Here is a 10,862-nt window from a genome sequence, read left to right as displayed (position 1 = left end):
CAACTACCTGAAGCTGAATTGTTCTTAGATGCGTGTGAGCAACTGACAAAGATGAGGTACTATTCTTGCATACGATTTGAATCACACACACTAAGCTTTGACTTCTATACTTAAAAGGAATTGACTGACATTCTCTAGACTTAATATGTTGCTTAGTGCATGTGGTTCAACGCTGACCCCATTCGTAACAATGGTGATAACATTTCTGAATAAATCATCGATTCATTTAATATTAATTTCATTTTTTTAATAATAGATCATGAAATTTGATCATAAAAAACGTTTTGTGGAAAGAGATTGGTGTGAAAAGAACTTAGTTAAAATTGAGGTCGAGTGAGTTGTGTGTGTCAACGTTATATCACCCACCAATGGTGTGTTTGGAAAATCTTCACAGCCGTCACATCGTTGCATGGATTGGAGTGATTGGATTCAATCTAGTTTTCTGCTTACCAACCATTCTTGATATACGTTCTGAGAGATCTCCATATACGTAATAGGTTTCCCTTTGCACAACTTTTTTGTGTTTTCTTGATCCCCACAAAGGAAAGCCGCCTTCTTAGCAATGCATGGCCATCCCTAGAATATGTAAACAAGAAATCGACACTAAGGTCATAACCACCTCAACTTAAAAAACTCTTCTACAAGAGAAAGAATGGATATTCAGGCAAGTAAATAGGAGGGAGAAGCAATCCTGTGTGCGTTTGTATAAGCATTCCTTGAGTGTTATGCTTCTGGGCTTAAGTGTAATGCGTAGGTAATGGAAGGAGAGGAGGCGTAGGCATGGAAGGAAGCAATTGCGCATCATCATGTGTGGGAGACCACCATATCTCTGCAGAAATGGACTCACTTGAGAGTTGTGACACCTTCGTACTATGGAAACTCAAAGCCAGAGGACATCCATGATTTAAAACTGTTAAGAGAATGTTCGTTTTGAGTTCCTGACCATGTAAGTGAGGTTTCCTGTGAAGAATATCGTTTGGAGTTTTACACACATTCATACAAGTATATGTAAAAGAAATCACATTGTGAATTTTATTGAATGCAGAGTTTTAATTGACAATTCGAAGAGATAAGGACGGGCTAAGAGCTTAGTCACTAGCAAGGGGTGGATCATGATGTAAGTAACTATCCAGACAACTAAAATTCAATCTGTACGAATGAGAGCTTTCAAAAAAATTGAAGTGTTCTTTTATTATAAGGGCTTCGTTTTAGTTCGCTGGATAGCTGTGTTTCTGATCAAGATATTTAGTAGGGTTTGGATTATAAAGAATAGGCTTCTAATCAAATCACACCCTCTTCATTTTTTTTTCACTAGGAGAATTACTGTCTTGAAGAAAATAGTCAAATCAAGATGAAGAAACTTTAGAGAGTTTGGCCATCGAGAGGCCTCATGGTTAGGAGGCTTAGAAGATGTTGAAGGTAGATGAGATGGTTGTGACCAACCATAAGAATTAAGTTCCTCCTTCTTTTTGGAGGGGGCTAAGAAGCATGTGACTGGGATTAATGTCCATTATGGGCCACAATTTGATTGTACCCATGTTGGTGCCCACTCTAGCAACTTTATATGATGCATTACCTAGTGATGCAAAAGCGCCCCATAAATGAGTCACTTCTCTTGAATTTGTGTAAGAACATCGGGAAGAATCACAACCTTAGGATAAGTGAGAAGTAAATTTCAAGTATTTATTTTTTAATTTTTCAAATGCTTTAAAAAATTCTACCTTAAAAGTACCAAATCTTGGTGAACTTAGTAGGAATTATATGTACCAATCTTCTAAAAATAATCATATGCCATGAAAAGGGTTTAGGCCTGAAAAGTTAAAGAAATCATGAACCCAATTCTATGTAACCTAGGTCCTAGGACAAAAATAGAATAGTTACTTGAAGGACCTCCTATTATCCACAAAATAGATGATGAGGGTTGACAATACCTAATTGAGTTAACATGGTACCAATAGGAAGACCTTGGTAAAGAATACACTAGGCAAATGGATAATTTTTAGTTCAAGGATAGATAACCAAATAATCTAAAATATATGGTGCCAATATCCCATAGAAGACTTAGTAACTATCTAGGCAATTCGTGTTTGAAACTATATGAAGGTGAGAACAAATTTAAGTATATCCCTTGCAAGGCTTGTAATCATAGAACGGTGTTTCATTTGGATTTTTGGTTGGCTAGTTTCTTATCAAGACTTTTTTTTGGAGCCTTATTTATTCTTCTTCTTTCTACAGGGGTGTAGTTTAGCGTGGTAAAAAAATTCATGTTGCATCTAATGTTAGGCATATTGAAGTGATGTCTATGCTTGAATCCATTCAAGATATATTTTTTCCTTCTTTTGAACTTCGTCTTTTTTTTCATGTACAAGAAATTTTCTCTTTTGAAGTGGTTGGGTACAAGAGCATTGTACTCAACAAGATATTGTAATTTTGGCTATGAAGCTACTAAAGAATGCAAATACGTGAAAGAAAATCATACATAGGAAACTAAAAATGATAAAATAAAATGTATTCCATTTAATAAGAGTACATAGCATATACATTAGTTATTACAATGAAATTAACATATAAGTATATAGGAAATATCACCCATGAGACTAAAAATACAACCAATGTGTGATAGAATAAAAAAATTCTCTTTGTAAACTTAATTAGGTTTGAAAGATCCTAAATGGGGAGCTAGCTAGGAAATATACCCTATTAATACTAATAGAGAAGGAGTTACCTTAAGTCAAATTTAGGGGGAAATAAAATGATACAAAAGATGGATCCCAAACTACAAGGTCTAATGAGGTACTCATGCACAATACAATCCCCTTTAAAGAATAGGAGAAAACCCAATGGGAACAACTCCACCATGATAGGTTGAAGCAAGAAAGCTACACAAACCCTTGAAAGAATGATGCCTTGCACTCGTCACGGGGGGCTTCACTAGCTAGGCAATATTATATCATGTGCATTCATATTGGGGGGTTTAATATCTAAAAATTGAGGGTACAATATATTGCCTATCAGTGAAAATGGGGGCTTTTTAATTTTCGGGCTATGGAAAAAAGAAATATTTGGTGAAAATAGGGGGGCTTTAAATTCAACCTGTGTATTGGGAGGGGGTGACAAAAAATGAGTTTAGGACATTTTTTTTTAGAATAGAGGGATTATTTAGTATGCCATGAACGCACATGTTATAACCCAGGTTTACTAAGTGGAGCCCCGTGGAACTCGTAAGAGATTTGCAGATGGAGATGCTTACTCTTAAAGTGAAGGGTTTAGAGAAAATATTTGCAACATGCTAGAAGTTTTAGGACAATAACACAAATCAATGAAATTCTCTTCTATTAGCTCCCAAAGAAAGTATATTTTGTATCTCAACTTATTTGGCCCACTAGTAATGGACTAGATTCTTTGAGATTTGTATTGCTCTTTGGTTGTCACAGTAGACGAATAGTGATTTTGAAAAAGGAATGCCAAACTTGTGAGGATATTTTGAAGCCGAATAGCATAGGGTGATCCCATAATAGTGTGTCCCAATTTTAGGCCAAAGTGGAACACTGTTCAAATAAATATTTCTCACTAAATTATTATTTTTTGGCACTTATAGAAACTAAACTGTTAAGAATTTGAAGATGTTGTAAACTAATAATTTTGGAGATTTCATCTCTCTCTCTCTCTCTCTCTCTCTCTCTCTCTCTCTCTCTCTCTCTCTCCTCTCTCTCTCTCTCTCTCTCTCTCTCTCTCTCTCTCTCTCTCTCTCTCCATACATACATACATACACAAATACATAATTTTAAGAAATAATTTATGATTTTTTTATGTAACTTAAAATAACTCATTTTCTCTCTCTCTCTCTCTCCATACATACATACATAATTTTCAGAAATAATTTATGATTTTTTTATGTAACTTAAAATAACTCATTTTCTTATAGTTAACGATATTCTTAAAAGTGCTATTAATGGTATACCATAACTTTATTTGTAGAAAGAATAAAATTGTATCTTTTTAAACATAGATTCGTAACTTTATTATTTTCTAGGGCACAATTTTTTTTCCATAATTTTTATAACCTTTTGAAGTGAGACTAGTTTTAATTTAGACATAGGTTAATTTGGTATTAAATTTAATTTTTCTTTTTGTGCTAATCGAAATTACCATTTTTCTTTTGTTATATAACTTTAAATAACATATTTTTTATAATAAAATATATTCTTAAAAAGTGATATTGCTATGGTATATGTTGGTGTGATTATTTATTGATGTTGGATGTTTTACACCTTACTTAAGTTTACTTAGGTACATGCATATCATTGTAGTTTGGGTATGAGACACTTGGGTGTTTGTGCAACATTGGGATAGTGTGTTGTAGGAGATTTCCACCTTTTATGGTGTGATCTTGTTACTACTCTATCATATCCACTTATTATGGAGTGATAATTCCACCTTCGGTGGGTGATCCACCTCATGTGGAATATTATATGGTTTCTCCTCCTACCCACCCCTACTTATCCCTACCTACCCTTGTTTCTTATTGAGCTAGACATTTCATGTTTGTGTGCTCACATATGCATATAGGCTTGCCTATATAAGCAGACTCATATTCATTGTATGTAACAACAAATTTTGATTCAATCCAGGGTATGTGCAAAAAGATGGTGGTCAAAAAAGTGGACACCACCCCAAAAAAACATGGAAAAATAAGCAGCGCGTACGCGGTTATAAAATTTGAAATGACCACATACACGCTTAGGTTTGTTGTTCCCGAGCTTAGAGAAGGTAGCGCGTACATGTTGCTTTTAGGGAAAGTAGTGCGTACACGCTACCTCTAGGAAAATGAGCGCGTATGCGCTACTTATAGGAAAATGAGCACGTACGTGCTAATAATCCCAAAATAACCAAGTACGTGGTACCTATCAAAAAAAGTTTTAAAAAAAAAAACTGGGTCTTATTTTCTTGTGAAAAGCGCATTTTTTAGTTTGTTTTTTTCTTCAGTTTCTCTCCTAAACCGCGAATGGGGTGCTAGATTTCTCCTCCAGACACTATGGATCAAGGTTAGTTTTTGTTAATTTTTGTCTTTCTTTCCCATTTGTTCAATTTGTTTTACATTTTGAATTTAATTTCATTAATTTTGATTAGGTTTTTTCATTTTTTGTTTCAAAAACCAGATTCTTCTAATCCACAACAAGAACAACCAAATCCACCTCCTGAAAACCCACAAGATACACCCCCAATTTCTCCTTTTGACCACAAACCTAAAATATAGGAGCAATTAATTAATCAGTTGGGACAAAATACGTCTAAATCTATAGACTGATTGTTAAATTGAAAACATCTGAACTTGAGCATCATCAATTCCTCGCCACTAGCCTAGAAACATTAGCTAGTGGTGCCATAGTTGTTTCCACACAAATTACCAAATGGGGAAACTTTAGGGATAGGTGTCATCAATTCTATGCCGATGGGCTATCATACGAGGGATTAAAAAACAAAAATATTAGTAAACAACAAATATGTGCCCTTTTCGTTGATCCCAAAACTGGTCAGTCATTACCTCTTAATGCAAAGAGGTTTCCCATACATTGGTGTACCAATGTGCAAATGAAGAATCTGTTTTGGCAGAGGTGGTGGACGGTTTTTGATGATCCACCTTGTAATAATTATGAGGTGCCATTATATTTTTTGATAAAATTATATTGTGAGTTTGTGCTCAATGTGCGCCCAAACTATTTTGACATGAGAGAGTTCTATGGTAGAGGTGATGGCTCTGCCCAATATAGACCTAGAGCCCATAGGTGATTACCCACAATTGTCGCCCCCTAGCACCCAAACCCAAGGTGCATCATGTTTTCCCAATAGAGATGAAAGAGTCGATGGAGCTATAGACTCTTCAGGCAACCACAACATTGACTGGTTCCATCATCTGGCATGGGACGTCGTTAGCACACCCTATGTATTGGATGATGATCCATTAGTTGCTCCAGGAGGTGACAGAGATCCCATCTAGCATATGTGTGTCATTTGCTTGGGGATATGCTCGGGGATAAATGATGCAACCGGTGCAGATGGATCCACATCTCATTTGTGCATGATTTGTGGGAGTAGATGTCAGGCCCGCACGGTTGAGGATTTTGTGTTGATAGATGAGTTAATGGACATGGTGTTTGCCCATGAGCGACAGACATGGGTGTGTTGATTTGAATTAATAGCATTTTATTTATCAGTCACTTTAAATTTGTAATTACATAAATGAATTTTCATTTATACACCGATTTAAATTAAGACAAATAATATGGATTTCAGGATGCAGTAGTGGTATCCCATACTCCTCCCCCAGTTACTATAGTTGCAACTTCGATGCTCGAGGTATAAATTTTGTAACATGTTAAAATAGAATAGTACACTTTGAATTCAAAAAAATACAAGATATACTAACTATCTTTAATGCTTGGTCCAATTTTTGGTTTGTAGGTGTTGACAGGGGACCAAATGTCCCAGATTGATGACATCACGCTCTCAGCGATCGATTTTGGCCTACAAGGCTATACAGTATCATATTTTCTACAACCCTTTATATGTATTGTTTTGATGGAATATGCAAGTCATTTCATTTTAGATTTTTAAAATTATGTTTAATATATTATCTGTACTAATATCTCATGTTAATTTTGTTTTTTTAGGGTACCCCCTCCGCGTCTAGGGCTCGTCCTAAGAAAAAGAATTCCTCAAAGACGCCAAAACATGGGAAGAAGGTAATTGAACACATTTTTAGTTGTACAATTGTTTGAAAATGTTGAAATCAAGTATTAGTTGGGGTTTGTAGATTGATTAGTGTTTTTTGTCTATTTTACATGTACATCAGCCATTGAGCTATATGGATTTGTTGAATGCACCCGATTCACCCATGGATCAAGAGAGGGCAGAGATATGTATCTCTACTTTATTTTCTTTATTTCATGATTATATGCACACGTACATGTGAACTTGTGATATATTATAATCTTATAATTTTTTGATACAGGAAATATCCATACCTATTTCATCAATGGCGAACCCTCCTCCGTGCACTGGAGAAGTATCTCAGGATCCGGAACACTTTTGTTTGATATATTACATTAATTATTTTTAACCTACAATACTTATCATTATATTAATTGTATTTAATCTTTGAACATTTTTTGTATAGGTAATAGCGACAATTTCTCCATCGATGGTGAGCCATCCTCAGTCCATTGGAGAAGCATCTCTGGCACAGGTACGTCATTGTTCTCTATATTATAGCTTTTAAGTGTTTTTTGATATATTTATGTTAGTACATTGTATTAATTGTACATTTAATCTAGAATAGACCCCTTCATGGTACAACCATAACGTGGATCCATTTAAGTATGTCTTCAAGAAAACTCCTAAGAGTGACAAGGAGAGGAGAGCGAAGATATTAGCTCCTAGATCAGCCGATGAGGTAATCTACATTTCAATTGCAAAGGAATTATAGTTAAATGCATAGTTATGTTGTTAATTGTGAACTATTTTCTACAAAAGAATTCTAACTTGGCTTTTGAATTGTGGTTTTGCAGCCATCTTATCAGTATTTTTTGGAATGAAACTATTAAAGAATCACAATACTATTGATAAAAATAATAAGAAAATTAATTCAATCATTTGAAATCATGTAAAAATAAAAAATTCACTTACTTCTATGTATAAAACAGTGATAGAAGTGCAAACACAGTTCCACTGGGGCCTTCGACGACCTCAAAAACTTCTTTTGAGGCCGTTGAGGCTCTTGGGAAGCTAAAACTATGTATATGTACCACGTACGCGGTACATTAATAACCGCGTGCGCGTTGTTAGTCCATAAAATGTTGGCAAGCCCAACAATATTTTTTTTCCCATTTTGTACTAATAAGTAGTGTGTACGCGCTCCTAAGCCTAAAATATGTTATCACAGGATAGCGAATAATGGGCTCAGTACCTTGTACGCGCTTACAAGTAATAAGTACCACATACGTGCTCCTACGCCTTAAAACGTTATGTCAGGGCAGTGAACTAATAGGTTCAGTACTCCGTACGCGCTATTGGTAGTAGAAAAAATGTGAATAGAGAGAGAGAGAGAGAGAGAGAGAGAGAGAGAGAGAGAGAGAGAGAGAGAGAGAGAGAGAGAGAGAGAGAGAGAGAGAGAGAGGAGGGCGGAAGGGAAGGAGGGAGAGAGGGAGAGAAGAAGGAGAGAGAGAGAGAGAGAGAGAGAGAGAGAGAGAGAGGAGAGAGAGAGAGAGAGAGAGAGAGAGGGAGGGGGTAGGGAGAGGAGAGGGGGGAGGAGGGAGATAAGAAGGGAGAGGGAGAGAAGAAGGGAGGGAGAGAGGGAGAGAGAGAGAGGGGGGGCAAGGAGGAAGGAGAGAGAGAGGGAGAGAAGAAGGAGGGGGGAGGGAGAGGAGAGGGGGGAGGGACGGAGGGAGGGAGAGAAGAAGGGGTATGGAGGAAGGGAGAGGGAGAGAAGATGGAGGGGAGGAGGGAGAGGAAGAGAGAGAGAGAGGGAAGGGAGGGAGAGGGAGAGAGGGAGAGGGAGAGGGGGGGAGGGAGGGAAGGAGGGAGAGAGTGGGGGGAGGGAAGGAGGGAGAGAGGGAGAGGAGAGGGGGGAGGCGAGGGAGAGAAGAAGGGGTATGGAGGAAGGGAGAGGGAGAGAAGGAGGGGAGGAGGGAGAGGAAGAGAGAGAGATGGAAGGAGAGAGAGAGAGAGAGAGAGAGAGAGAGGAGAGAGAGAGAGGATGAGATGAGAGAGAGAGGAGAGAGAGAGAGAGGAGAGGGTGGTGGGGGGAGGAAGGGAAGGAGGGAGAGAGGGAGAGAAGAAGGAGAGAGGAGAGGGGGGGAGGGGAAGGAGAGAGGAGAGGGGGGAGGAGAGAGAGAGAGAGAGAGAGAGAGAGAGAGAGAGAGAGAGAGGAGGGGGGCATACCTATAATGACACCAAATAGTGTTCTAAGGGGTCATAGAACACCATATGGTGTTTTTATGGGTCGTATGTTGTCTCGAGGGGTCATATGACATCCTATGATCCCTTACGACACCATATGGTGTTGTCATGGGTTGTATGGTGTCTTAAGGGGTCATATGGTGTCCTAAGGGGTCACAGGACACCATATGACCTCTAATGACACCTAAGGGGTCATATGGTGGGCTAATAAAATGATATATTATTTAAAGTTATGAATAGAACATCATACAATAGAATATCATTAGTTTAGTTCTGATATAGCTAAGTTAGACCATTGTCAGCATAAGAGAGACTCCAAGCGAACAAACAATGAGGCTTCGCTAAAAAGCAAGTGTAAGAGCTTGACCTAACCCTAAGAGTACTGCCTAAGTTCTAAAACATATGATGCTATTAAATTTGCAAGGTTATAGGAGTGATCTCAATTGTGACTATAGGAATTACACACTTGATTTCTTTCATGGGTATGTACCCTTCCAAACCTTTTGACAAGTGATGATCATCATATACTACCACTGCCATGCATACAACAAACTTTAATTTCTTTAGGTGATAGGTGTTGTGTAACAACATGGGAACTCTCGCATACCCACCACTACCTTTCTCTAGGACATCATCTTACTCTCCCTCTTTCTCTTCCTACCAGTTGTTTCCTTCTAAAAAACATATTGCAGGTACTCCGACTCATCATTTTTCTTTGTTGACACTATTTTCCACATCTGCTCAGCTCATTAAAAACACATTCAAGAAGAATATTGCTGCAAGTTTCCTTGTTTGTCATGGTAATGCACCAGTGGTTCAATTTCAAACCCTATTCCTCCTATTAAATATACACACACAAATCCATCAGTCAATTTTCTTAGGAGAGCATACATGATAAAAATCAAAGAGGAAGTTGCAGACAAGAAATAAATTCAGTTACTTCTATAGAAGTGCAGACACAGTTGCAGTGGGGTATGGTGGGAGGGAGGGAGAGAAGAAGAGAGAGATGGATGGGGTATGGATGAAGGGAGAATGGGAGAGAGGGAGAGAGAGAGAGAGGGGTGGTGTATGGAGGAAGGGACAAGGGGAGAGAGGGAGGGAGAGAGAGAGAGAGGGAGAGAGAGAGAGGGATGGGGTATGGAGGAACGGAGAGAGAGAGAGAGAGAGAGAGAGAGAGAGAGAGAGAGAGAGAGAGAAACCTTGTATGCGCTTGAGAGGGGGAGACAATACACTTATATGTGTATATATATACTTAATACATTATATATATATATCATATTATACACACACCCAAAATTTTAAAAAAATTAACGCATATGTGCTATTTATAGTAAACATAGCGTGTACGAGCTATTTATAGTAAAAATAGCATGTACACGCTTCTTACACTATAAGTACCCCATACACGCTTTTTATACCATAAGTACCTCGTACGCGCTTTTGACTGTTTAGGCTTAGAAATATGCCTTGATGACAAAGCTACGGTTTGGAAGTTTGATTTCCCTCCATTTCTCTCATTTTTGACGTGTTTTATTTTATCAACTTGGTTTATCGACTTTGTCATCATCAGGTTTACACTTTATCAAGTAGGTATTTATATAATTTCCACCATATTTTCACCCATCTTTTGAGCTTTCTAACCATATAATTTTTTTTAAATTTGAACAACAATAACATATTATTATTAAATTTACTTTACCAATGTCTCCATAGTTCTCACAGACATAGGTGCACCATTTTTTTAATAACTTTTGATATACTTATCCAAATTTTAAAATTTTTATATATTATCCTAGTGCACTTTATTCTTTACAATTTAAAAAATAATAATTTATATTTTCGATTTGTTTAGTGCAACGTATGCTTCATGCACAAACAGGTACCTAATTTTTCAGAATGTGCTC

The sequence above is a fragment of the Cryptomeria japonica genome, chromosome 9, assembly GCF_030272615.1.
Source record: "Cryptomeria japonica chromosome 9, Sugi_1.0, whole genome shotgun sequence".
NCBI classification, from domain to species: domain Eukaryota; kingdom Viridiplantae; phylum Streptophyta; class Pinopsida; order Cupressales; family Cupressaceae; genus Cryptomeria; species Cryptomeria japonica.
The sequence above is the reverse complement of the archived record's forward strand: the minus strand, read 5'-3'. Positions refer to the sequence as shown.